This window comes from Lissotriton vulgaris, chromosome 12 (assembly GCF_964263255.1).
Source record: "Lissotriton vulgaris chromosome 12, aLisVul1.2, whole genome shotgun sequence".
Lineage (NCBI taxonomy): Eukaryota > Metazoa > Chordata > Amphibia > Caudata > Salamandridae > Lissotriton > Lissotriton vulgaris.
Window position 1 is genome coordinate 535,043,083 of NC_141700.1, and position 24,127 is coordinate 535,067,209.

Below are 24,127 nucleotides of genomic sequence, written 5' to 3' on the forward strand. Positions count from 1 at the left end.
ACTTCCAGTTGAGAAACATCTACACTACATTCCAGAATAAGGAGCAGTGTTTTGTCTTGTTTTATCATTCCAATTCCCCTTTCCCCCAGGGATCAATCACGCTGACAAGTTTTATAATAATTTTGCCGGTTTGGTTGGTTCAGGGAGGACTGGAGAGCTTTCAGCATCAAGAAGGAAACAACTGGCAAACAAGGAACTCATGGTGAGTGACATTGTGACAGAAAGCGAAGCCATTCACTATTTGTTTCCTTCTTCTGTCTGAAATTGTGGATTCTGAACAGTTAACACAAATAGTTCATAAACTGAATAAGGAAATGCATGATTTATGGTTAGAGAATCAGACCCTAACACAAGAATTAGACAGAACTAGATCAGGTTTTACCAGCTGGAGGGATCCGTCAGAAAAAACAATTCTCACCCCTCCAACTTTTGGTTCAGCTGCCTTTACTTCACGGAGTACTTCAGGCCAAACTACAGACCAACCAATGCAGGTTACAGTAGTTACACGCAGTGCTGTTCCCCTTGCAAACCCCAAGAGATTCACAGGAGATAGTAGTAGATATTTGACTTTCATGAGTCAGTGTCATTTGCATTTTATGTGTAAATCTCAGGTCTTTATCAATGATACATCTAAGGTAGCATTTATAATTTCTTATTTGGGGACATGGCGTCTAATTGGGCAATGCCTCTGGTTGACTCAAACTATCCTCTATTACATAATCTAACAGATTTTAAGGCTGCCATGTCCGGATTGTTTGCTAAGCATGTCTTCATACAAGCTTCTGATAATGAGCTTTTGAATCTTCGTCAAGGGACTAAAGATTTGTTAACTTATGTAACCACCTTTAACAGGCTGTTAGCAGAGACAGATTGGCCTGAAGAAAAAAGGATATCACTATTTTATTGGGGTCTTAGAGAGGATTTGAAGGATTCCTTAGCACATATAGTTAATTTACCTGAAAATTATGTCGAGTTTCTAGACTTGGTTGTTAAACTAGATCACAGGATGGGGGAGCCGAAATCGGAACAACCCAGAGGAGATATAAGACATTTACATTTCAGGTTAGATAAGAAAGAAACTGAGGATAAGGATATTAACTCCACTATTGAGCATATGCAGATTGGTGGCGTAAAGGGGCCACTTTCTCCAGAAGAAAAAGAACGAAGACGTAAAGGTAATTTATGTTTAAACTGTGGCAAATCTGGCCATTTTGCTAGGGAATGCCCGGAAAGCCCACCAAAAGGAAAACACTGGTGAGTTAGTGAATTACCTAAAAAGGAGGAAAACTAAGAATCTCGAAGAAAGCAGAGATCGTTTCCTTGGGATTTAATGGTCAACAGATCTCACACTATGCAACTAATGTAATCAATCACACCCCAAAACACTTCACAGTGCGACTGACCTTTATTGTGACTAACCAGCAAAGACATAGCATACCAGTTCTTATTGATTCTGGGGCAACCTGTAATTTCTTTGATTTAAAGTTTGCCAGGAAATTACATATCACTTATGTGCCTAAAAAGGAACATGAACTTGTTAGAGCTGTCGACGGGCCAGCTTTGTCTTCGGGTCTAATCAGTTTCCACACTACCCCTTTAACAATAATAGCAGACAATGGTCATACTGAAAAAGTGTTTTTTGACCTCATAGACACTCCAACCTTTGGAGTGATTCTTGGAATCCCTTGGCTGGAGTTACACAATCCTAGAATTGATTGGATAAAACGAATGGTGACCTTGGACTCTTCCTTTTGTCGAGTTCATTGTTATCAAGAGACTCAAGACCCTGTGATGCCCCTTTTTTGTGCTGCATCAAATCAAGAAGTCACCTGTATTCCTGAAGAATACCAAGGGTATTCTGATGTCTTTGATCCTATTAAAGCAACCAAATTACTACCACACAGGGTTTATGATTGTAGAATAGATCTAATTTCTGGAGCCACCCTACCCTGCAGTAGGATCTACGCTCTAACCGAGCCTGAAAATCAATACCTAAGATCTTACCTGGATGAACTGCTTGAGATAGGCTTTATTCGACATTTAACCTCGCCCGTTTCATCGCCTCTCTTCTTTGTAGCGAAGAAGTCAGGTGATCTGAGAGCATGCATCGATTACCGCGCGGTAAACAAGGCCACAATTAAGAACAGGTGCCCATTACCTTTGATACCGGTTTAGTTAAATCAGGTGAGAGGCTCAATTATCTATACGAAATTGGAATTACGGTGGACTTATCACCTAGTTCGCATTAGAGAAGGTGATGAGTAGAAAACTTACTTACGTACTAAATTCGGCTTGTTTGAGTATACTGTGATGCCTTTTGGTCTTTGCAATGCTCCAGCAGATTTCAGTATTTTATCAATGAAGTGTTGCATGACCTATTGGACATCTGTGTCATAGTATGCATCGATGACATTAATTTTCTCCAAAAACCCAGAAGAACACACACAGCATGTCCATGCTGTTCTGCAAAGACAACAATATAATTCCTTGTTTGTCAAATTAGAGAAATGCGTGGTTAACACTTCTAAAGTAGAATTCCTACGTTACTGGCTTTCTCCTGAGGGCATAATCATAGATCCTAAAAAGGTGGAAGCAATCTTGAACTGGCCCACTCCGGAATCAGTGAAAGACACGCAAAGAGTTTTGGGATTTGCAAATTTCTATATGCGCTTCATTTCAAAGTTTTCAGAAGTAGTAATCCCGATCACACAGTTACTGAAAAAAGGAAAAAGTTTCAATGGACCCCGAAGCTGGTCAGGCTTTTGAGAATTTAAAAATGGCATTTGCTTCAGCTCCCATTCTGATTCACCCAGATCCTGATATACCATTTTTTTGTAGAGGCCTCTCAAACAGCCTTAGGTGGGGTGTTAATGCAAAAAGATTTAAAAACTGGATACTCGCATCCAATAGCCTTTTATTCACGTAAACGTCTACCTGCAGAACAGAATTACACCATAGCAGAACGTGATTTGCTAGCTATCAAGGCTGTTTTCCAAGAATGGAGACACCATTTATTGGGTGCTAAACACACTATCACAATATTTTCAGATCACACGAATCTACAGTTCTTTTGTACAGTAAAAGCCTTAACTCCGAGACAGATGCGTTGGTTACAATTCTTTAGCGAATTTGATTTCCTAATTACTTATCGCCCAGTGTCTAAACAGCTTCTATCTGATACTCTGTCCTGTTTGGTTTGCGACAAACACAAAGATCTCGACACTGAAACTCAAAACATAATCCCTTCGGAAAAGATAATTGCAGTAACCCATTCTGATGAGTTCCTAGAAAGCACAAGGGTTGAGCTAAAGACCAGGGATCACAATCAGTGGTTATCTCAGAAAAATCATACCATACGAAAAGGACTATTCTTTCAGAAGAATAAGCTATTTGTTCCAACCAAGGACTTGCGTCTACAAGTGTTAAAATGGAATCATGATTCTGGTACTGCTGGTCATCCAGGAATAACCAAAACACTAGAACTATGCAAAAGAAATTTTGGGTGGGAAGGAATGAAGACTGACATACAACAATATATTAAAATGTGCCCAGTATGTGAACAACAAAAATCCCTTCATTCTTTGCCGGTAGGTCTTCTACAACTTATGGCCGTTCCCCCTGTACCCTGGCACACAATAAGTTTGGATTTTATCACCGACTTGACAAACTCGCATGGGATGACCACAATACTAGTGGTAGTCGACCTTTTATCAAAGATGGGACACTTTATTGCTTTAAAGAAATTACCATCAGCAACAGAATTTATTCACATCTTTTTGAATAACATAGTTAAACTTCATGGCCTGCCAAGTAAAATTATTTCGGACAGAGGCCCCCAATTCGTTTCTGAATTTTGGACTCAGTTAAGTCACCAGTTAGGGATTGAATTAGCCTTGTCTTCGGCATTCCATCCCCAGACAGATGGCCAGACAGAAAAAGTAAAGCAATATTTAGAACAAAGTTTACGATGTTTAACAACCACTCTATGTACACACTGAGATGAGGCACTTCCTTTAGCAGAATTCACATATAACAACAGTGTTCACGCAGCATTAGGTTGTTCACAATTCTATTTTTTAACCGGTTTACATCCACAATCTATCCCAGTCACATTTCCCAATTCTGACCAACCTATGCCAGCAGTTTCAGAAAGATTGCTAGAAGTACGGAACTTCCAAGAACAAGTTAACAAGGTCTTAACAAAAGGAAAATTTACAATGAAAAAGTCAGCAGATAAACACAGATTACCGATGCCACCATATAAGGAAGGAGACCTAGTCTGGTTGTCGACCAGAAACATGCAGATAGAAGGCCCAAAAAAGTTAAAACCAAGATTTATAGGGCCATTCTCAATCGAAAAAATCCTGAATCCAGTTTCCATTAGATTAGATCGACCAAAAGACTACTCTATTCACCCTGTATTCCACGTATCGCTCCTCAAACCAAGTGAGCCATCCACTAGACCAGATGACCCACCTCCACCAGTAGTCATAGGAGATCATGTCGAGTATGAAGTAATAAAAATAGTGGATTCAAAACGTATACAAGGACATTTGTATTACCTCATTGATTGGAAGGGTTATGACACTTCAGAACGTTTTTGGGAACCCGAGAGGAATGTGCATGCTTCAAGATTGGTCAGGGCCTTTCATGCTCTTCATCCTGATAAGCCCCGTCCTGTGAGACCGTCTTTGGAGGGAGGAACTGTTAGGATTTAATCCACAACACAGGGACAGCAGTTCTTAGTTATGTTCCCCATGACATCAATATTTTTATAATCATTTGGTTCGGATCTTGGTAATCTATTCCTTGTATATGAATCATCATGTATTCACTCGGTTTTAGCAGTGTTTGTTGCCTTCGTTTATTTCTCCATTATGTACTTAGACCTTGTATTGTTCAATGCTTGTTGGGTTTATTTTCAATAGAATACTTGGTACCGTTTATCCACCTAAGCTTGGTACCGTTTATCCACGTGAGCCAGGTATCTGCAACAGCTCAAGGAACTGCCAAACGAATATACATGCTAGCGCAGGTCTAATTGACCGCTCGAGTGTGTCAGGCTATAAAAGACCCCTCCTGCTTCCTAACGGCGCTTCGCTTCGTTGCGTCACCGCTGTAAGCTCCGCATCCATTCTTGAAAGCCCGCCGACCCTTACCTTCATGTGAAGACTTCTTGGAGACAGCGTCCTGCTTGTCAGCGTCTTCTTCCTGGATTCCAGCTCTATTCCGGGGTTCTTCCGGAGAGCCGGTCAGCGTCTTCCTGCCACAGAGGCCGCTGCTAACAACGTTCCTCTAACTTGAAAACAAAAGGAGAAAACAACTCAGGAGAGCCAAATACGATCCCGGTAATGTATCAAAGGCAGCAAACAGAGTGCATAGAAGACTGGTAAGCTAATTTTTACCTTCTCAATTTGGTAGAAACCACGGACAACATTGTTTGGGACGAAAAAGACTCTGGGACATTTAATTTTCTATTTTCGATTTATTTATGATATCAGCGCTAACCAAAGGGCAAAGAATACAAAAGAAACAGTGGCAAACATAGCGCTAAAAGGAAAGAGAATATTTAAAGCTTCACAAACATTTCCTGGAAATAAGGAGATTCGTGTAAAAGGCACTACATTTTTTTGTGTTAAACTTCATTTAATGCTCAGTCAATGGGGGATTTAAGCCCTGTGTAGAAGGGCACTAGAAATACTACGTGAAAAGGCATATTTTGTACATGGTTTGTTTCCTTTTCTTATAATTACAGAACCCCACAGAAACGAGCTCTCATTGGGAACAACAGGTATGAATAACTGTTATCATAGATATGATTAACAAGACTAACCCTAACACAAAGCTATCAAGATAATTCAAAATATATGCAATGACCAGTGAAACGTTTATGTCTTAAAGGTTCTCATGAGAATAGAAGATACAAGATTTAGTATCTATACAGAAGTGTTTGCATGAGCTCCTCTTGAATAGGTAGGCTATCATCTCGTGTTGTGCTTATGTCGATATTGTCTTATGCTTTTGTTGATAGTTAGAAGCAATTACATGATAATCAGTATCACCTATCTACACAGCAAGGAGTTCAGAGTCACTTCCAGTTGAGAAACATCTACACTACATTCCGGAAGAAGGAGCAGTGTTTTGTCTTGTTTTATCATTCCAATTCCCCTTTCCCCCAGGGATCAATCACGCTGACAAGTTTTATAATAATTTTGCCGGTTTGGTTGGTTCAGGGAGGACTGGAGAGCTTTCAGCATCAAGAAGGAAACAACTGGCAAACAAGGAACTTCTGGTGAGTGACATCATGACACTGAATTTGTATTTGGAAGGAATGCACAAAACACAGCACTTATAAATGCGGATTCAGTATCTATTTCTAAAAGCATTTAGGGAGTCAGAAAAAGCTTTCTAAATCACTCTATGCAGTTAGTACAAAAGAAAAAGAGTTTTAGCATACATAAATTAATTGAGGAACCGATAAACAGGTTTTGCAAACACTGAAATTCATGTAAATTTTGCCCATAATTTCTTACCTGAATCCAAGAAAACCATACTATGCGCGGGCTTTAAACCCCGCTCCGCTCATGGAGTTTCTGGAATTCAAACACTCCGCGACACGAAGCAGAGTTTTTTTCTGTTTGCACACTCGAGATTTGTTTTGGTGCATGCTGGTGAGTCCCTCAATAATTTAGGGCCGCTAGTGAGCTAGCACAATGCCTCTTGCTCACTTGTATGGCTTGCAGCCGCGACTGCACCAGTGTAATGCTGATATCGATCACAAACGCATATCTTGAGCAGCTTTTGTGCTCGAGAATCAGCTAAGAGGCTTTTCGAATAGATTTACTTCTCCAGCAAGCCATTGGAGTTGTTTTGTTTTGTGCCAGAAGCCTTTTTTATCCAATTGGGAGTAAGTCCCCCAAAGACTCCAACTTCCTGTTCCTGTCCTGCATGCTTCTCCCAGTGCTTTGTCCGTACCCTGTTAACTTTTCATTTGGATTTGTAGCTGAAAGGATCACTCTTGTTGTCTGCTCATAAATACCACTGGATTTAAGTACTTTCTATTTGAAATGTCAAAAGTAAGTCCACAAACCGTTGTATAAGGGTGTTGTTTGTTTGATTGGGGGCATGCACTGGTATGTATTTGTACTTTTTTTAGATTTTTAAAATTTATTGTGGTGGGTGGCCTGCAGTTTCAAGAGGGGTCAAGTAATTTTTTTGCAAGAATATTCTCTAGTTTTGGAAAGCAAAAATGTTACACGGTTTAGTACATTTTCTTGATGTTTTTTTTAATAAAGTTGCAATATTAATTTAATTCACTGGGTTACATTGTCTGCCAATGGGCCTTCCAGCCAGTAGTCCCATTACTAGTCATGGGGTGCATGAAACAACTGTTTCTGTGGTGTCTATTGAATTGAAACATCATGTAGGCCATGGATGGCATAGGATTGAAATAAAAAAAAAATTTGGGGGGAGTATTTCACTTTCTTTATTCACATAGTCTATAGGTGGTGTAATATATTTGATCAATCGTATTAAGGTATGGGGATGGTAACAAGAAAAAGAAACTAAAAATGGGGAAAAAGTAAACTGGGAAGCACTGCTGTGTTAAGACGAGAACCTTCACTCACCCTAGGGTGACATGCTTCATCATAGGGTCCCCTCTTTACACTGGGTCCGCAAGGTACCCAGTGTGGGTTACAACTCCCCGGTAGGAGAGGAGCAGGTATTTCTTTTGTCATCCACACTACAAATGCTCTCTATAATGTAAGGGAGGGAGGGGCATAGTGCAAACAAAAGACTAATGTGTGGGTTAAAACTATCTCTTGGTGGGTGAGGACAACTTTTATTCTGGTACCCCCATTGGATAGAATTGAAAATAAGCACTGTGCAATAGGAATATGGATATTTCCCTATTCTATAATCCGGTCGACATGTTTCTGCCTACATAGACTGACAGGTTCATGGCATTCCTCAAGACCAAAACTATAATTCACTCTGCTTTTAGAAAAACTTGAAATTTGAGAACCATACTTTCACTGATATGGGGCACTCTTGTGGTACCGACATCTAGTAAAGTGAAGTCCACAAGGAGCTCAAAAATACAAAGACAAAAGTCAACACAGCATAAAATAAATGTCCTCTATCTTTCACTCCACCAGTGTCCCTCCCCAACACTGCAAACCAAATGTGATGCAGTTGTTTGTCAATAAATCAACAGCATCAATCCTTACCATTTGTAACCTATAAAATTTAGCTCCACCTTCATCAGTCCCTTCATGGCAGGTTGGAGCTGTAATGGTATATAAAGTGGTATCAAAGGTTATGTAAGCTCTGCTACCTGGTTCCTTAATTTTTTAACACACAAAATTGACGGTCAGCACACAAAATGATGGAGAGCCATATCCTAATTAGGCATTTAAATGCATGTTAATACCAATGTTGTCAAATGGCCTCTCCAGGTAACATATGTGAACCTCAGCCCGCTAGTCTGTATGTATTGTTAAGTTTGGCAGACAAAATATTCAATGTGGTCACTTATAAATATATACTTATTCTTATATGCCTACAACTGGTGATGTAAGTTTCTCGACGATTAACTTGGAGGGAGGAGAAGGGAATACTCACTCCACCCATATCCAAGTTAGAGGCCGGACCTACTGGACCACGAATCGGGGCACCAAATGCGTCTCCGGTGACTGTGACAATGTGTGGCACATGGAACTACGGAAGGACAAAGAAATGAATAGTGCGCCCATTCAAAAGTACGTGGCCGGAACTACCAGAACACAGCTCGCGAGACAGAGCACATCTAAAGGAAAATGTCACAACTTTAAACCACCATGAGTATCCAGAGACAGAATAATTCCCTGGAGGCTGTAGTGACCTAAGAATAGCACGGATCCCCGTTCATGTAGCCACAAAATCAAACAAAAATAGTGTATAAATGCCCAACATATGGTCATGGCACTCCGCAGGGAAGCATCTTACATGAGCGATCTCAACTGCTGCATCTGTGAAGGGCCGCCAGGGACAATGTTCAGGGAGACGCTCCCTATGAGCATGATTCGGCGGCAGTAACTTGCGCATCACATAGTCAACCCAGATATAGTATCACAGGGTTTATGGGGGAAGTAGTTTAAGCCCTTGAGGACAATCTTTAAAGAAAAGAAAAATCCCCATCTGAAAGAAACACAACTCAAAGTATCTCAAGATTGAAGTATATAAAGTTTATAAATGTATATTTGTTTTATATTTAATGGATTAGCCCATAAACCACATATTTGGAAAGGTCCTTGTACTAAAATGAAAATGATCGTAGTCATAAGTCAAAAGTGGCTTATATGTATAGACTGCTGTGATGGCTCATATATAATTTATAGCAGTAGGAGTCTGGCGTGACAGACGTGTATCTTAAATGTGGTCTCCCTATTACATCATAGGACTGCATATACTGTGGGGCAGATTTACAAGCCCCTTGCGCCACTTTTGCGTCATTTTTAACATGGAAAACGTGACACAAAAGTGGCGAAAGGCCCTTGTAAATAAGCCCCTGTGTATTTAGTCTGGGTTCTGTCCATTGCCTAAGAGACTCATACTATTGGCAAATCGTCATCCAGGTATAGTTCTGGAAAATAGCAGGTGAGGGACATTTCTAGTATAGGGCATGTGTCATGTGGTTGTGTGTTGCTTCAAGGTGTTGTCCAAAGGGCATAAACGAGTTCAGTTATCAATGTGGTAAGGAAAACAAGTATCTCAGAAATTGCAAACTAAGTGGAACTGTTGTCATGGCAGGACAATATTCGATGATAAACCCACTCATAGAGAACACCAAGGGATATCATCGTTAAGTCTCCTTTTATGACTGCTTATTCTGAATACCCAACATTCTCCTCTCCAGAAAATAATCTTAACTAGAGGGCCCATGTGTGTATGGTAGTTGGATTTGTCCAATACCACCTAAGTTAGATCATCCTCTGTATGCCCCAACTCAATAAAATGTCAAGTCAGTTTGATGTTAGATTTTTTTACACCTAATGGAACTACCATGTTCAACAATCCTCTTCCACTCTTTATGGGTAGTCATACCCACATACCTGAGGGCACAGGGTCACTTCATCAAGTAGATGACACCCCACGAGTTACAGATAGTGTACCTGTTTTTTCTGTTGTATAAAAGCACACACAGAACAAGACCCGCAAGGGAAATGTACCATAATTGGGGGGCCCAGAGTGACCGTTGGGCCCCTTGTCCATTTTCATTTCTCGGTCAGAGGGAACAAAGGTTTTTCAAATATCTTGTCAGTTTCTAACTGATATATCCTTAATAAGGGAGACAAGGTATTTAAAAAACCTTTGTTCACTCTGAAGCGGAGCAGTAACTTGAAGGACATCCTGGTCCACAAAAGGTCGAGAAATGAAAATAGAAAAGGGGCCCAACGGTCACTTTGGGGCCCCCCAATTATGGGGGCCCCACACCTGATTGAGGTATGTGACAGATTGGAAAAACATGGCTTGACACTCTCAACAAGTGTAAGATGTTCGAGGATTCAGTAGAATATCCGGACCATTCATTGACCAGGAATGAAATAGTGCCTAAGAAGTCAAATGTTGATGCCCCAGCACACACAACTAAAGAACAGTTACTTTTATTTGCTGTATGTGTGAATATTACAGCAAGTACTGGGAGAATTTTGCCACCAAAGAGAAGGGAAAAATCGTTTACGCAAAATGTACAGTGCGTATGGTCAGACAAATAAAGTGTATCATTTGAGAACATTAAACAAGAAATTGCTTGTGCTCCTACTTTGAAACTATTCTGTGTAGGGAAAGAGTGTATCATTACAGTTAACGCTAGTATGCATGGTGTGGGTGGTGTGTTAACTCAAAGGTGTGGCAAGGAGGAATGGAATGTTTCCTTTGCTTCTAACACAATAAATGAGACAGAACAGAGGTATTCTGTAATTGAAAAGGAATTAATTGCTTGTGTGTGAGCTATTGAACACTTCAGGAATTATTTGTGGTGTAGTAAGTTTATTTTATGGACAGATCATAAAGCCCTGGTTAACATTCTGTCTCCGGGCGGTGGTTGGAACTCTACCACACGTATTGCTACACTTATCTCCAGGTTGGAAGAGTAGTGTTTTAAAACAGAGTATGTGCAAAAAATTTAACTGGGGATTTTCTATTGAGGTTACCATGTCCAAGGGGGGGGGGGACATTGCTGAAGGTGATGAAAATGAGATGGTTGCCACCATCAAGGATATAGCTTCCTATGAGTTTGACAACATTTTAGAGGAATTGTGGAAAAGGAGTGAGATTTCAGATGAAATAGGGCAAAGCACCAAGAAGTGCGTTTTGGAAGGATGTCATAAGAAACGCGGGATCAGGCCGGAGTGAGTACCTATGTATAAAGTGTAAGATGAACTGATGCTTGAGGGAGGTTTTTTGTTAAATGATGATAAGTGTGTTCCACCTGTGGGTATTCAGGAAATTATTCTTAAATTGGCTCCAAGGGGCATCCTGGAATGCCTGGCATGAAGCGCCTAATACACGTTTATTTTTGATGGCCAGAAACGGATAGGATGATTGACAGAACGGTGAGGGAGTGTAATGTATGTGCAGGAAGTGAGATGATGTTGAGAGTCAGTACTTCGCCTATGAAAAGTTGTGTGTGGCCTGAGTTGACATGGCAAAAATTGGCTTTTGATATTTCTGGGCCTTTCAATTATTTTACCTACGGATTCTCGGTTTGCGTTAATCCTGATTGATTACCATTCTAAATGGCCAAAGGTCAAATTGGTGTCACAAGCTACTACAGGGGTGGTCGTTGAGTTTTTTTGAACAAAGTTTTTGCCCGTGAAGGATGTCCATCAGTGCTGGATACTGACAACGGGGTTCAGTTGGTTAATGGCGAAATTGAATCTTTCATTAAACATTGCAACATTGAACATAAGACTATGCATTATATGAACCACTTGAAAATGGTCAAGTGGAAAGGTTGAACCACTTGTTGAAGGGACATGTGGGGGAGGCGTATCGTCAAGGGGGTGATTTGAAAAATGTTTTGAGGAAAAGGTTATAGTTGTACCGGATTACCCCACATACTACCACTGAGATCAGCCCATTTAAGTTATTAAAAGTTATAAATCTGGCTTCCTATTTGTGTCCATGGTGGTTTAAGAAGATGAGGAGAGGTGAAGTAGATTGTAATGTGATGCATATTGCTGAAAGAGGAGAAAACCGGGCAAATCCAAGGAGTGGTATGATACCAAGTGGAAAGTCAAGTCGCATGATATTATGGTTCGAGACTGGGTGAGAATTGTTAAACCGGATTTTATAAACAAAGGTTTGTCCAGGTTTGGGAAAACCATGAGAGTGTTGAAGGTGTTTCCTAATTGTGTGCTTACCCAGGATGGCATGGTATGGAATGTGAGGAGGGTAGCATAATGCAAGGTCAGGAACATGGACAGTAAGGACATGAATGGAAATGAGGAAACTGAGGAAACATGTAATGGTTTCCCAGTGAAGTTCGACAAGAAGACACCACATGGTCATCAGGATATGAATAGAAAGGATGGTACAGGGCTGGTTAACCTGTTTGAAGGGATTGCTATTCTGTGAGCTTAAGGGTTAAAGGGAAAAGCAGTTAGACATGTATCAAGAAGATTTGATGATTTTTTTAAATAGCAAAAACTGTTATTGTTTTTTCCTTATGTTTTGTGTTATTAATTTGCAGGGGAACAATTTGTTACATTGTGATGTATTGCAGAGCAGATTTGCATATATTCCATGCACATGCCATGTTATCATTTTCAGTGCATTCTAGGTTCCAGGTGAATGTTGATCCTGGAATACCAGGATGCATAGCTGGGAGTTGAACTGGAGGTGTCCTATACTTAGGATGCCATGCTGTGCTGTGTGTCAACAATACACTTTTTATATAAAACTGATTTATGGATCAAACAGTGGTGGCCATGGATCCCTACTGTGTGTCGTTGTGACCATGTGGCTGGCAGACATTATGTGTAGCCATCCAGTGTGCCTTTGCCATAGGTTTGTATGTCTTCTTTGCTTCCCATGCCTCATTGCTTAGTGTTGTTGTTCGACCATCCAGCACTGGCTGGCAGCCATTTTGCGGATCTAGCCAGTGTGCCTTTGCCATAGGCTTGCATAGATGGATGAGATATCAGTTTAAAAATATGCTTGAAGATCAGTGTAGTATATATATATTAAGGATAAGATTTTGATAAACAGTGCTTACATTTCTTTTCAATGTGCAACAGCATTTAGTTATTTTAGGTATATAATTCCATATCCTCCTAGACACCCTGGCTCCAGTTTACTTTAGACAAATGAGCATCATTCATTGTATAATGATGATTATTCCATTTCCCCCTGGACCACATTGTCTGCCATAGGCGCTCATTACCTCCATTTATTAAAAGATTACTTTTCCATTTACCCATTGTTTCCTGAGTGCCACAGTTGTGTCCATTAGAATATATTGCCATAAGGAAAGAGCTCTTTCATTCTGTATTTTGTGTGTTATTCTGATGGGGTATTAAAGGTTATGGTATGGTGGTGTGGTTTGACTCTAAAGTGGTTATCATTATTAACTAAGTAAACAACCAGACTAATATTGCCTTCGTCCGTACTAATTCAAACTGCAAACAATGCCAGTTTCACACTAAGTGTTTTTCTTGCTTTTTTACTTTTAGGTGCACAAGAGAAGAGGCATCAACTGCAGTACCGCCAAACAGAAGGCCTGTGTGGTCACACATCAGTCTTCAAATCTCTTACATTTCTGCAGCTTGGTGTAAATGCCAACTGAGAGCTTTAAGATGGCTCTAAAGAAAGATGCTTCCAAGAAAGTGGTCAGTGACAAGAAGCAGCTTCCCACCCATGGCATGTTGTCCCTAACCTTTTTTTGGACCACCACATCATGTGCCAGCCTCCGGGGAGCAAGCTGAAAGCTGCACTCCCACATCAACAGCAGCACCCCAACGTAAGTCCAAGACCATGTCTGTCAGTAAACTGTCCTGGCAACACTGACGAGCAGTGACACTGAATTTGATTTGTTCCTTTTGCAAAGTATTACCCAATCATTTCAGGAAACAGAGCAAAGTGGACAGCAGCCACCACAGGCAATAGTACATTTTCCTGATATTGGAGCGGAACAGGAGGTTGAGCTTCCTTCCGAGCAAGATCCTCCTCTTTTAGAATCATTAGCTCCCAGATCGCCAGCGAGGAAAAGGAAGGGTACTACTCAACTATCTTCTCCAAGGGCCACTTCTAATGATGATGATGCTGACAGGGACTTGGAGTGGGCCCCTACAGAGTCCAGGAAACAACAAGAGAGTCAAATGAAAAGAAAAGTTCCTGAAAGCCTCAGACTTATATGGGAGATGATGAGGAGGAGGATTACGACGACGCAACAGTCATTGTGGAAGGTGACACAGAGGAATCTTACATTGCTATTAATCGTGCTCCAAGGGATGTGGCAGAGGTAGCACCACCAGCTCCCATATTTACAAATTCCCAGCTGTCAGGTGACTGATTACATGTGCATCACTGTACACTGGATCTCTTTTGCAAGGGTAAAGCAAAAGATGTCTGCAGGTCTTAGCCCTGATGAAAGAGAATTTGGCAGCATGTACCAGTGGCCATGTTCGCCATTGAGAAATCACATATGGCCGTAAACACCTTGGATGAATTTTACAGCAAGGTCTATGAATGGCTGATACCCAGAGGTGTCAGAATTGGGTTTGTTGCCGCAGACAATGGCAGTAACATAGTCATGGCCATTATTATAAATATAATTATTTCACATTGAACTTCTATGTTTGAAAAAAAAGTAGCCACTGGAACATTATTATTTTTGTGTCAGATTTTTGCTGCCCACCATTATTTTGACACATATATTGCTGGATTGCTTTTGGACCAGCATGCATTGAAGAAGCCTCCACAATTCCTTCATGGTATTGGTGCAATGCCTGCCTCCCTCGCATGCCTATCCTTTTTTGCATCAGTTAGCAGGGCTGCCCAAGAAGGTCATTTATTTTCAAGAGTGCCACTACCATATTCCAATGAGTTGCCTGCATCAGAAATGAATTGTGTACCTACTACCTAACCTATCCGTGCTCGGATTTGGAGAGGTAACTGCAGCTATTGCCAGGAGTCAATGCAGGAAGGTAAGTAGTGTCCTGAACTATCTCTATATATTTGCTTTATACAAGAAAGAGAATAAGCAATGTCAGTGTATGTATAAAGCCTCTCTAATAATGCAACTAGATGTGCAGTACTATGTATGTGACAAGTTTAACCCCTTCGATGCTCATGACAGAATGGTTCCTTCATGAGCATCGGTGCACCTGTGCTCATGACGGCAAATTTTAATTGGGGGGGGGGGGCATTGGCATGCCTGTTTTGGGCAGTCCCCACCCTAATTAAAATTTGCCCAAAGCTCCCTGGCGTCTAGTAGACTCTCTGCCCCCCGGGGGAGGCAGATGGGGACATTAGCCCCCAATCTGCAAAAGCCCACTAGATGCCAGGGATTTAATTGGGGCAAATTTGAATTAGGGTGGGGTCTACCAAAACAGGCATGCCCATGCCCCCACCCCCTCTTCCGCAACAATTAAAGCCTTCCTGCCCCCCTGGGGGCAGATGAGGGCATCAGCCTCCAATCTGCCTCACCGGAAGGGGGGGGGGCTAAAAGCACACTAGACACCAGGGATTTTGAATTAGGGTGGGGGCTCCCAAAATGGGCATGCTCATGCCCCCACCCCACCCCTGCAAAAACTAACATCCTTCCTGTCCCCCCCCTGGAGGGCAGTTGGGGCAATAGCCCCCAATCTGCCCCCCGGGGGGGGCAAAAAGCCCACTAGATGCCAGGAATTTTTTGGGGTAAATTTTAATTAGGGTGGGGGCATCGGGGTGCCCATTTTGGACAGTCCCCACTCTTATTAAAATTTGCCCAAAATACTCACTGGCATCTAGTGGACTTTCTGCCACCCCCGTAGGACAGATGGGGACATTAGCCCCCAATCTGCCCCAACGGGGGGGGGGGGGCAAAAAGCCCACTGGATGCCAGGAATTTTTTGGGGGCAAATTTGAATTAGAGTGGGAGCTCCCAAACGGGCATGCCCATGCCCCCACCCCCACCCCTGCAAAAATAAAAGCTTTCCTGCCCCCCTGGGGGGAAGATGGGGCAATAGCCCCCAATCAGCCCCCCAGGAGGCACAAATGCCACTAGATGCCAAGGATTTTTTTGGGCAAATTTTAATTAGGGTGGGGGCATTGGCATGCCCTTTTTTCGCAGATTTTTGTGTGGAAAATTTGTGGCATCACCTGGCTGGCATAAATTTTCTACCACCCAGCATTTCCCCAGGTCTCGGGATAAAAATGGTGCCTCACTCAAGTACCCTTGCCTGTCGCGGGTACTTGGGCCTCCCACACAGGTGAGGCACCAATTTTAATGGGAGACCTTGGGGAATGCTGGGTGGTAGGAAATGTGTGTGAGCCCGGTGATGCCACACTTTCCCATATAAAAATGTGTAAACAAAATAATTTTTCAGTTACAATTGAGGTTTGCAAGGGATTCTGGGTAAGGAAACGTTGGGTGATCCATGCAAGCCATACCTCTTTGAAAGCCCCCTGGTGTCTAGTTTTCAGAAATGTGTGGGTTTGGTAGGTTTCCCTAGATGGTCGCCGAGCACTGGGCCAAAAATCCAGGCGACCCACTCGCAAAACCGGGTGGTTTTCAGATAGGCAATTTTGATGTCGCCTCACTACGTTTTGGGCCCTTGCCTGTCGCAGGTACTTGGGCCTCCCAAACAGGTGAGACACCATTTTTATCGGGAGACCTGGGGGAACGCTGGGTGGTAGGAAATTTTGTGTGAGCCCGGTGATACCACACTTTCACACAAAAAAATGTGAAAAAAATGTTTTTTCAGTTAGAATTCAGGTTTGCAAGGGATTTTGGGTAAGGAAACATTGGGAGATCCATGCAAGCTATACCTCCATGGAAGCCCCCTGGTGTCTAGTTTTCAGAAATGTGTGGGTTTTGTAGGTTTTCCTACATGGCCACCGAGAACAGGGCCAAAAACCCAGGTGACCCCTCTTGCAAAACCGGGTGGTTTTGAGATAGGCAATTTTGATGTCGCCTCACTACGTTTTGGGCCCTTGCCTGTCGCAGGTACTTGGGCCTCCAAAACAAGTGAGACACCATTTTTATCGGGAGACCTGGGGGAATGCTGGGTGGTAGGAAATTTTTGTGAGCCCGGTGATAACACACTTTCCCACACAAACATGTGATTTTTTTTTCAGTTAAAATTGAGGTTTGCTAGGGATTCTGGGTAAGGAAACATTGGGGGATCCACACAAGGCATACTTCCTTGGAAGCCCCCGGGTGTCTAGTTTTCAGAAATGTGTGGGTTTGGTATGTTTCCCTTGATGGCCACCGAGCACACTGCCAAAAACCCAGTTGACCCCTCTTGCAAAACCGGGTGGTTTTGAGTTAGGCAATTTTGATGTCGCCTAACCACGCTTTGGGCCCTTGCTTCTCGCTGGTACTTGGGCCTCCCAAACAAGTGAGACATAATTTTTATTGGGAGACCTGGGGGAACGCTGGGTGGTAGGAAATTGTGTGAGCCCGGTGATAACACATTTTCCCAGACAAACATGTGAAAACAATTTTTTTTCAGTTAAAATTGAGGTTTGCAAGGAATTCTGGGTAAGGAAACGTTGGGGCATCCACACAAGCTATACTTCATTAGACGCCCCCGGGTGTCTAGTTTTCATAAATGTGTAGGTTTGGTAGGTTTCCCTAGATGGCCGCTGAGCACGGGGCCAAAAACCCAGGTGACCCCCCCTTTCAAAACCACGTGGTTTTGAGACAGGCAATTTTGATGTCGCTTCACTATGTTTTGGGCCCTTGCCTGTCGCGGGTATTTGGGCCTCCCACACAAGTGAGACGCCATTTTTATCGGAAGACCTTGGGGAACGCTGGGTGGTAGAACATTTGTGTGAGCCCAGTAATGCCACACTTTCCCACACAAAAATGTGTGAAAAAAGTAAATTCTTTCATCTAAAAATGAGGTTTGGAAGGGATTTTGGGTAAGGAAACGTTGGGGGATCCACAGAAGCCATACTTCCTTAGAAGCCCCCGGGTGTCTAGTTTTCAGAAATGTGTGGGTTTGGTAGGTTTCCTTAGATGGCCGCCGAGCACAGCGTCAAAAACCCAGGTGATCCAGTTTTCAAAACCAGGTGGTTTTGAGATAGGCAATTTTGATGTCTCCTCACTATGTTTTGGGCCTTTGCCTGTCGCGAGTACTTGGGTCTCCCAAACAAGTGAGGCACCATTTTTAACGGGAGACCTGGGGGAACGTTGGGTGGTAGGAAATGTGTGTGAGCCCGGTGATGCCACACTTTCCCACACAAAAATGTGTGAACAAAATGATTTTTCAGTTAAAATTGAGGTTTGCAAGGGATTCTGGGTAAGGAAACGTTGGGGGATCCATGCAAGCCATACCTCTTTGGAAGCCCCCTGGTGACTAGTTTTTGGAAATGTGTGGATTTCGTAGGTTTCTCTAGATGGCCACCGAGCACAGGGCCAAAAACCCAGGTGACCTCCCTTGCAAAACCGGGTGGTTTTGAGATAGGCAATTTTGATGTCACCTCACTACGTTTTGGGCCCTTGCCTGTCGCGGTTACATGGGCCTCCCAAACAGGTGAGACACCATTTTTATCTGGAGGCCTGGGGGAACGCTGGGTGGTAGGAAATTTGTGTGAGCCCGGTGTTACCAAACTTTCACACACAAACATGTGAAAAAAATGCTTTTTTCTGGTAAAATTGAGGTTTGCAAGGGATTCTGGGTAAGGAAGCTTTGGGGGATCAACCCAAACCATACCTCCTTGGAAGCCCCCGGGTGTCTAGTTTTCAGAAATGTGTGGGTTTGGTAATGTTTCCCTCGATTGCTGCCGAGCAGGGGGCCAAAAACTCAGGTGACCTTCCTTGCAAAACCAGGTGGTTTTGAGATAGGGAATTTTGATGTCGCCTCACTACGTTTTGGGCCCTTGCCTGTCGTGGGTACTTGGGTCTTCCACACAAGGGAGGCACAATTTTTTATGGGAGACCTGGGGGAAAGCTGGGTGGTAGGAAATGTGTGTGAGCCTGGTGATGCCAGAGTTTCCCACACAAAAATGTGTGAAAAAAAGTGACTTCTTTCATCTAAAAATTAGGTTTGCAAGGGATTCTGGGTAAGGAAACATTGGGGGATCCATGCAAGCCATACCTCCTTGGAAGCCCCCTGGTGTCTAGTTTTCAGAAATGTGTGGGTTTGTTAGGTTTTCCAAGATGGCCGCTGAGCACAGGGCCAAAAACCCAGGTGACTCCCTTGCAAAACCGGGTGGTTTTGAGATAGGCAATTTTGATGTCGCATCACTATGTTTTGGGCCCTTGCCTGTCGCGGGTACTTGGGCCTCCCACACAAGTGAGGCACCATTTTTAATGGGAGACCTGGGGGAACGTTGGGTGGAAGGAAATGTGTGAGAGCCCGGTGATGCCACACTGTCCCACACAAAAATGTGTGAACAAAATGATTTTTAGGTTACAATTGTGGTTTGCAAGGGATTGTGGGTAAGGAAACGTTGGGGGATCCATGCAAGACATACCTCTTTGTAAGCCCTCTGGTGTCTAGTTTTCAGAAATGTGTGGATTTGGTAGGTTTCCCTAGATGGCTGCCGAGCACAGGGCCAAAAACCCTTGTGACCCCCCTTGCAAAACCAGGTGGTTTTGAGATCGGCAATTTTGATGTCGCCTCACTACGTTTTGGGCCCTTGCCTGTCGTGGGTACTTGGGTCTTCCACACAAGTGAGGCACAATTTTTTGTGGGAGACCTGGGGGAAAGCTGGGTGGTAGGAAATGTGTGTGAGCCCGGTGATGCCACAGTTTCCCACACAAAAATGTGTGAAGAAAGTGATTTCTATCATCTAAAAATTAGGTTTGCAAGGGATTATGGGAAAGGAAACATTGGGGGATCCATGCAAGACATACCTCCTTGGAAGCCCCCTGGTGTCTAGTTTTCAGAAATGTATGGGTTTGGTAGGTTTTCCAAGATGGCCGCCGAGCACAGGGCCGAAAACCCAGTTGACTCCCCTTGCATAACCGGGCGGCTTTGAGATAGGCAATTTTGATGTCGCCTCACTATGTTTTGGGCCCTTGCCTGTCGCGGGTACTTGGGCCTCCCAAACAGGTGAGACACCATTTTTATCGGGAGACCTTGGGGAACACTGGGTGGTAGGAATTGTGTGTGAGCCCGGTGATGCCACAGTTTCCCACACAAAAATGTGTGAAAAAAGAGTGATTTCTTTCATCTAAAAATTAGGCTTGCAAGGGATTCTAGGTAAGAAAACATTGGGGGATCCATGCAAGCCATACCTCCTTGGAAGGCCCCTGGTGTCTAGTTTTCATAAATGTGTGGGTTTGGAAGGTTTTCCTAGATGGCCGTCGAGCACAGGGCCAAAAACCTAGGTGACCCCCCTTGCAAAACCGGGCGGTTTTGAGATAGGCAATTTTGATGTCACCTCACTACGTGTTGGGCCCTTGCTTGTCGCGGGTACTTGGACCTCCCAAATAAGTGAGACACCATTTTTATAGGGAGACCTGGGGAACGCTAGGTGGTAGGAAATTTGTGTGAGCCCGGTGATAACACACTTTCCCACACAAACGTGAAAAAAGAATTCAGTTAAAATTGAGGTTTGCAAGGGATTCTGGGTAAGGGAACGTTGGGGGATCCACACAAGTCATACTTCCTTGGAAGCCCCCCGGTGTCTAGTTTTCAGAAATGTGTGGGTTTGGTAGGTTTCCCTTGATGTCCGCCAAGCACCGGGCCAAAAACCCAGGTGACCCTCCTTTCAAAACCAGGTGGTTTTGAGATAGGCAATTTTGATGTCGCCTCACTATGTTTTGGGCCTTTGCCTGTCGCGGGTACTTGGGCCTCCCACACAAGTGAGGCACCATTTTTAATGGGAGACCTGGGGGATCGCTGGGTGGTAGGAAATGTGTGTGAACCTGGTGATGCCACAGTTTCCCATACAGAAACGTGTGAATAAAAGTGATTTTTTTCATCTACAAATGAGGTTTGCAAGGGATTTTGGGTAAGGAAACATTGGGGGATCCATGCAAGCCATACCTCCTTGGAAGCACCCTTGTGTCTAGTTTTCAGAAATGTGTGGTTTTGGTAGGTTTGCCGAGATGGCCACCGAGCACAGGTCCAAAAACCCAGGTGACCCCCCTTTCAAAACCAGGTAGTTTTGAGATAGGCAATTTTGATGTCGCCTCACTATGTTTTGGGCCCTTGCCTGTCGCGGGTACTTGGTCCTCCCACACAAGTGAGGCACCATATTTAGTGGGAGACCTGGGGGAACACTGGGTGGTAGGAAATGTGTGTGAGCCCGGTGATGGCACACTTTCCTACACAAAAATGTGTGAACAAAATGATTTTTCAGTTAAAATTGAGGTTTGCAATGGATTCTGGGTAAGGAAACTTTGGGGGATCCATGCAAGCCATACCTCTTTATAAGCCCCCTGGTGTATAGTTTTCAGAAATGTGTGGGTTTGATAGGTTTCCCTAGATGGCCGCCGAGCAGAGGGCCAAAAACCCAGGTGACCCCCCTTTCAAAACCAGGTGGTTTTGAGATAGGCAATTTTGATGTCCCCTCACTACATTTAGGGCCTTTGCCTGTCGCGGGTACTTGGGCCTCCCAAACAGGTGAGACACCATTTTTATCGGGAGACCTTGGGGAACACTGGGTGGTAGGAATTGTGTGTGAGCCCGGTGATGCCACAGTTTCCCACACAAAAATGTGTGAAAAAAGAGTGATTTCTTTCATCTAAAATTAGGTTTGCAAGGGATTCTAGGTAAGAAAACATTGGGGGATCCATGCAAGCCATACCTCCTTGGAAGGCCCCTGGTGTCTAGTCTTCAGAAATGTATGGGTTTGGAAGGTTTTCCTAGATTGCCGTCGAGCACAGGGCCAAAAGCCCAGGTGACCCCTCTTGCAAAACCGGGCGGTTTTGAGATAGGCAATTTTGATGTGGCCTCACTACATTTTGGGCCCTTGCCTGTCGCGGGTACTTGGGCCTCCCAAACAAGTGAGACACTATTTTTATCGGGAGACCTGGGGGAACACTGGGTGGTAGGAAATTTGTGTGAGCCCGGTGATAACACACTTTCCCACACAAACATGTGAATTTTATTTTCGAGTTAAAATTAAGTTTGCAAGGGATTCTGGGTAAGGAAACGTTGGAGGATCCACACAAGCCATACTTCATTGGAAGCCCCCGGGTGTCTAGTTTTCAGAAATGTGTGGGTTTGGTAGGTTTCCCTAGATGGCCGCCTAGCACGGGGCCAAAAACCCAGGAGACCCCCCTTTCAAAACCAGGTGGTTTTGAGACAGGCAATTTTGATGTCGCCTCACTATGTTTTGGGCCCTTCCCTGTCACGGGTACTTGGGCCTCCCACACAAGTGAGGCACCATTTTTGTCAGGAGACCTGGGGGCACGCTAGGTGGTAGAACATTTGTGTGAGCCTGGTGATGCCACAGTTTCCCACACAAAAATGTGTGAAAAAAAGTGATTTCTTTCATCTACAAATGAGGTTTGCAAGGGATTCTGGGTAAGGAAACATTGGAGGATCCATGCAAGCCATACCTCCTTGGAAGGCCCCTGGTGTCTAGTTTTCAGAAAGTATGGGTTTGGTAGGTTTTCCAAGATGGCCGCCAAGCACAGGGCCGAAAACCCAGTTGACTCCCCTTGCATAACCGGGCGGCTTTGAGATAGGCAATTTTGATGTCGCCTCACTATGTTTTGGGCCCTTGCCTGTCGCGGGTACTTGGGCCTCCCAAACAGGTGAGACACCATTTTTATCGGGAGACCTTGGGGAACACTGGGTGGTAGGAATTGTGTGTGAGCCCGGTGATGCCACAGTTTCCCACACAAAAATGTGTGAAAAAAGAGTGATTTCTTTCATCTAAAAATTAGGCTTGCAAGGGATTCTAGGTAAGAAAACATTGGGGGATCCATGCAAGCCATACCTCCTTGGAAGGCCCGTGGTGTCTAGTTTTCATAAATGTGTGGGTTTGGAAGGTTTTCCTAGATGGCCGTCGAGCACAGGGCCAAAAACCTAGGTGACCCCCCTTGCAAAACCGGGCGGTTTTGAGATAGGCAATTTTGATGTCACCTCACTACGTGTTGGGCCCTTGCTTGTCGCGGGTACTTGGACCTCCCAAATAAGTGAGACACCATTTTTATAGGGAGACCTGGGGAACGCTAGGTGGTAGGAAATTTGTGTGAGCCCGGTGATAACACACTTTCCCACACAAACGTGAAAAAAGAATTCAGTTAAAATTGAGGTTTGCAAGGGATTCTGGGTAAGGGAACGTTGGGGGATCCACACAAGTCATACTTCCTTGGAAGCCCCCCGGTGTCTAGTTTTCAGAAATGTGTGGGTTTGGTAGGTTTCCCTTGATGTCCGCCAAGCACCGGGCCAAAAACCCAGGTGACCCTCCTTTCAAAACCAGGTGGTTTTGAGATAGGCAATTTTGATGTCGCCTCACTATGTTTTGGGCCTTTGCCTGTCGCGGGTACTTGGGCCTCCCACACAAGTGAGGCACCATTTTTAATGGGAGACCTGGGGGATCGCTGGGTGGTAGGAAATGTGTGTGAACCTGGTGATGCCACAGTTTCCCATACAGAAACGTGTGACTAAAAGTGATTTTTTTCATCTACAAATGAGGTTTGCAAGGGATTTTGGGTAAGGAAACATTGGGGGATCCATGCAAGCCATACCTCCTTGGAAGCACCCTTGTGTCTAGTTTTCAGAAATGTGTGGTTTTGGTAGGTTTGCCGAGATGGCCACCGAGCACAGGTCCAAAAACCCAGGTGACCCCCCTTTCAAAACCAGGTAGTTTTGAGATAGGCAATTTTGATGTCGCCTCACTATGTTTTGGGCCCTTGCCTGTCGCGGGTACTTGGTCCTCCCACACAAGTGAGGCACCATATTTAGTGGGAGACCTGGGGGAACACTGGGTGGTAGGAAATGTGTGTGAGCCCGGTGATGGCACACTT